Below are 5,898 nucleotides of genomic sequence, written 5' to 3'. Positions count from 1 at the left end.
CTGCAGAAAGCATTAACCTTCTTTGTCTGACCCTTTTATTTTCACTCCCCCCCAGGCTTTCGTACATGTCCGCTGCTAGTTTAATTAAAAAAAAAAAGAAAAAAATTACATTTACATTGGCTAGTCCGCCAGCATATATGTATCTGACATGAGAATAAATGCTTATAAATGCAGAGAGTTCGATGACTGTGGGTTACCTTTTAAAGACAGTGCTCAGAGGTTTAGCAGCCTGATTCCCACTGACATTAATGGAAGGCATGAGGCTAAATCATAGTGCATTGCTTTCAGATCTGACCCCAGAACACATTTCCTGATGGGAAGGGACACAGCCTGAGAAATAAAAGTTTACAAAACCAGAAAGCTGAAATAATTGAATAAAAACTAGGAGGCATAGGTGCAAAACTGAATGAATTATAACTCTGATAAGCTTGCGTGTAAGCAATAAATCCGTAAGAGGAGCGGAGAAAAGAGAGAGTTTAATCACACTGGAAACATTTATGTATTTTCACTCAGTGGAAAACGTTATAGGCTTGACCTCATTTTTATTTACCAGATCTGAAGATGCTGATATCCTATGACAGTGAACACTTGAGTGACAGCCTGCAAAGCCTACAAGCTGCAGGGCACACAACTTCCCAGCAGGTGGCTTGAGCAGAGCAAACCAGGTTTGGGCTTTGGGGAAAAAGAACTTAAAATAGCTACAAAAAAAGTATCAGAGAGTTCATTCATGGCTTATTGATGCCATAGATCTTAGTTACATTTCAGGGACTGAGGAGTAAGGCAAAAGATCTTTCTCAACCCTGAGCACTGCATCAGTATCGCACGACTGTTCGGTGTAAAGTATTAAGCTTTTTTGTCTTTTATGATTTTGAGTCAGCAGTGTGATGCTGGTTTACATAGCTTGGCATCTAGTTGCAAGGTTGGAAGACAAATTTGGCCTTCACTTGAGGACTGGTGAGCGGGAGTGGATTCTACAGAGAGAGAATGGATTTTGTGGCATGCAGCTCAGTGAAACGAAAGGCATTAGCACACACCCACTGCAGAAGATCGCATGAGATGACACCAGGATGACAGCACAAGTAGTGGGTTCTTTGAGGCTGACAGTAACATTTTCAAATGCTTCGGAAATTATCAGCTCGAGTTTCTCAAGTTCCTTAAGTTCTACTTCCATGTCACCTGTAAGGCTTTTAAAATAGTATGCCTCAGGTTTAGAAAGACAGCCTGATGGAAGAGTGAGATAGTAAAAGCAGGCAGGAGACTGGGTGTTCAAAACAAAGAAATAAAAAATTCTTTTTCCCTTCTGTTCGTCTCACACAATCTTCTGAAATATTATATTGTTTTGATAATTTGTAATTTACAAGAAGGATTGCCAGCATAAAGTAAGCAAAATCCTAGGATTCAAAGTATAAGTGAGTCACTATAAAAGTGATAAAGAGCCAAGAAGAGAAAATCCAGTTTTGGAAAAGGAATAAAAGAATAATGAAGACCAGACCTAGACAGCTAACATTTGTGACACTGTCTTACAAAGAAAAAGTATCATAAACTCTTCAAGTCAGGAAGCCAATAAGAAGTATCCAAAGAAGGATGTACAGAAATGGTAGAGTTTCTCTCTTCCAGTCAGAATAACAAATGTGACAGTTCAGCAGTCCTGAGAAAGAGCAATGCCTTGTATGAGCTCCACAACAGAGGGAAGGCTTCATGTCACAAAATGGGCAAAACACCAGCTAGACCGTAAAACAAACAGTTGTTGCAGCCCGGAATGGTATGAGCAGGAAAATGAAGTTGTTTGATGAGCTTCCCCTTCAGCAAGAGCCCGTGCCACTCCGTCCTTCTCTAGTTATGTGCTTAGCTGGGAATGAGTTCAGGGTTTATCCATGGTTTCACCTGACACAATAACTGAACTTCAAAGACTGTGTTGCTCACACTTTAAGAAGAATGTCTCTCATCAACAGTGGGAATGTTTAGTAGAACATGAAAATATCCTTTTAAGCTGCAACCACACAGGCATGATCATTATAATTACGAGTAGTGAAATGTCTGTAGATTCTGCTCTATGTTTAGCAGTCAGAATCAGGGGCATTAATGTTGCAGACAAAGATAGGATCTGATTTCTCTTCCCGGAGTGGCTGCTCACTCCTCTCAACTGAGCAACCACAACATCCATATTCATATACTATTTTTTTCTCCAAAACATTGCCCTTGGTTTTGCTTATTTCAGTGTGGAAACTGCTTGCAGTCTCCTAACAGCCCCACAAAATTTCCTGCCCTAATTGCAAGTGTGCTCTGGAAAGAAGTGCTGCCACAGCCAATATAAACAGGGTCAAGGCAGAGCTGAGAAGCAAAAACGACATACCTAATCAAAAGGGAGACTTTTCTGGTCATAAGCTGTTTCTGGAGGCTCTGCCAAATCCAAGAGCAGTGTCTGATTTGACCTCTTATGTTAATAGCCTTAGCATTCCCAACCTTTTTCTGACACTTGTCTTTGGTACATCTGCTGTAAGCGGTTATCTATTTAAATGAGCATTTTTTACTTGGAGTGGATTTGGTTTAGTTCTTATATAAAAAAAGTAGCTCTTTCAAAACAACCAGAAAAAACTCAGGAAAAAACCTCTGTGTGGCAGGAGTCCCAAAATTCATCTCTGAAAACACTGAGCTGCACTCTTTTTGAAAGTGCCAGTTCTGTGAAAGCCTTGGCAGTCCCTGCAGGGTACCAAGTGCCCTAAGTTTTCAGGATAGTACTTGCAATTTAAAGCTGCTCAGGAGGCTGCAGGATCAGGCTCCTAGGGCTAAAAAATATCTCCCTCTTCTTGCCCATGGACATACCCAACATGTTAATTCTAGTCATTAAAGAATTACAGGCTCTCACAGAAGGCGTGATCTCATATCCTGGAGATTAAATCTGGTTCTTAGCCTTATTTTCCAAACAGAAAGATAAAACACCTCCATAATAAAACAAATTAGCAGAGAAAATATGGGGTTACTAAATAAGTGACAATGTAAAGCAACAGTAAAGCAGTGCAGAGCTCACTAGAGATTTTTCTGCTTCTATAGTGACACCAACTGAGGAATTGCATCTGGTGATGACATCTGTGTATGCTCAGTGGTTATTTATGCCACTGAAGAAAAATTAGCCATTTAGTCATCCTGAAAATACTTTCTTATAGAGCACGAAGATGTTTCTTTGCTTTCTAGGGATGAAGAACTCAATTTTGCAGGGGTTGAGTGACCTCCTTCCTCGATGAGCTTACCTGATGCCAGCTGAGGATGCTTAGCACATTACAGAAATGCATTTCACTTCCAAGGAGTGAAATCTTGACTCTTTTGAAGTTAATGGGAGCTTTGCCATTAATCTGGCTAAGATTTCATCCTAGGTCTGTAAAAGAGATCCGTCTGCAGTCTGCATACATGTTCTTTGACATATTGCTGACCTTGACCACTGTTACGGTGTGTATAAAACCACAGATCGTCTTCTGGAGCTTACCATGTTTTATAATGATAACAAGGAACTCTTTTTTTTCTAGGACCTCCTATAAAATATAAACCTCCGAACAAGCCTAAGCTCTTCTTCCATTCACACCCCCCTTTGAAATGTGGAAAAATGAGAAAGAGAATGTTTGCCATGATTTAGGCATCTGCCAGCCAGCTCTGATGTGCCTTGCAGAAGGATTGGCCCAGCTGTAGACTGGAACACATTACTCTGAATATGTATAGACATAAACAATGCTTAGAAGCTACTGCCCAGTTTCATATCCTCCTGTCCCTCCCCCACATATTGAATTAGTGCATTTATAATGGCATCTCTGTTTATTTAATAAATCTAAATTTCAATTACAGACCACTAACAATTAGTCATACAGACTAGATATGACAGATGGGCATCATCCATGGTTGATTACACTAAAAAATGTTATGTGAGTTTACTCTTAAAATGCTATCATTCTAATACCCTTGTTGAATGCAAATAGCTGAGAAGTCCGTAATGTATTAGCGAGAAATTTGGCTTCCTGATAATATTGCAATTTGCACAGAATATGAAGTTTATACTATAAAAGGGGTTCATTATTGTCTCCTATTTTCTGGAGTTCATTAGTAAAAATTATGGCAGTGTTTAAGTAGATAAATGTAACATAGTTACATTATTAGTTAGTCTTATTTCTCTACATGGGCTTGATTTAAAACATCAAACAAGAAAATGTACCCAAGATAGACAAATACTTGCATGGATCATGGCAAGGGTGTGCCTGAATAATGTAAGGGATTTTATATTTGCCTTTGACTCCCTTGGAAATCTGATATTCTAAAATTCAGCCATGAATCGACAGCTATGAAAAATATCTCTTGTGATGAAAAAATAGGATCCCCCCTTCCTCCCAGCATGAAATGAGTATGTTGCATGTGTTTTTCCTTTCAAAATGTTCACATAGACTCGTGTAAAATACATAAACGGAAGATTTTATGTTCCTTTAAAAGGACTTTAACTAAGACTTATACATTCAATAATACTTGTATATTATATATATATTTTATAGCCTCTGAGACTCTAGTCAGAGTAGGGGAAAGTGATCACAAAAATGTTACATAGAGGAGCACATTTGAATGGCATTAGATTTCTGATTTCTATTCTCTTGTCCTTTCAACCCTATTCACAAATGCTTCCTTTTTTAGCTGGCTAGCAAAACTGAATTATAATGCCATGCTACAAGGAACAATTCTGACAATCTTTCCCTAAAAAAAGCACCTCTTTTAAAAAGAGATTTATTTGTTTGTCTTGAAACAATTTCAGAAAAAAAAATCCTGTATTAAAGAAGATGAAAAGGTTAGGAGAAAATTCTTTTGAGGAACACTAATGAGAAAATCAGGAAAGGGCATATCAGATAACACAAAACTACCCCAGAGAACAACTGACCTTGAAAGATCTAAGTTAAAATCAGAAAAATTAAGGAGAAAGGGCAATTTTAATCTGAGATGTAAAAATAACCTAATTCAATTGTGCTCTGTGTTTCATATTTATGGCATAAACCTTTGTACTTTTCATTTATTTGTATCAGCGACACTAAAAATTTAATATCTGGAGAGCCAGTTTGTCATTGATAATCTCTGATGGCTATGAAAGATGAAATATATACAAAGTTCATACTTTAGGCCTATAATATATATAGCACTTCTGCAACTGCAGAGTAACAGAAAAGACCATAAAGCAACTTAAATGGTCTCCTGAGGAGCCTTTCCATCCCAGCAGGACCCCGGGTGACAGCTCTCACCACAGAGCAGGTGGGTGAGGAGGAGGCAGCACGATGTAAATGCTACTATAGGTCAGTGACCCCTTGCTGTTCAACAGCCCTCTTAGGTATGGCCATAACTGAGGTTGTTCCTGAGGCCAGTATCTTTATGGTATCCCTTGAGGACACCAAAAGAAAAGAACAGACAGTGGAAAGTCCCTCTCTCTTTTCTCTCTCTTGCATCTGGTACTGTGCCGAGCACAGCTTAGCTACGGGGGTGGTGACAGGCCAGTGTGTGTAACCCTATTCAGAAAAAATCATGGTTGGTAATTCTGTTAAATCACTTTATCCCAGAGTAAAGCAAACATCAGAGCAGATTTTTGTATTCTTATTTTTACAGTTTTCTTGCTTGGCTGACAAAATAAATAAAATTTATATGCCTGTCTGTCCATCTGAGTCTATGTGGGTTTTCATGTTTAAGCTGGCTGTGTTCCCTGGAGTATATGCCATGTTACCATTAATCACTATGTGATGATATGCACTAAAAGCAATGTCTGTGTATGTGGTAAGAGAAGAGCTACATACTACTCTGGAATTATATGCTGAAATCACTCACTTGCATGGCTTGCAAAAATCTCTTTTTCAGAAGGGAAAATAAAAGCAACGTATCCAGGGAGCT

Source organism: Manacus vitellinus, unplaced genomic scaffold, assembly GCF_001715985.3.
Source record: "Manacus vitellinus isolate BGI_N305 unplaced genomic scaffold, ASM171598v3 scaffold_3_pilon, whole genome shotgun sequence".
Taxonomy (NCBI): domain Eukaryota; kingdom Metazoa; phylum Chordata; class Aves; order Passeriformes; family Pipridae; genus Manacus; species Manacus vitellinus.
This window is presented reverse-complemented; position numbering follows the sequence as displayed.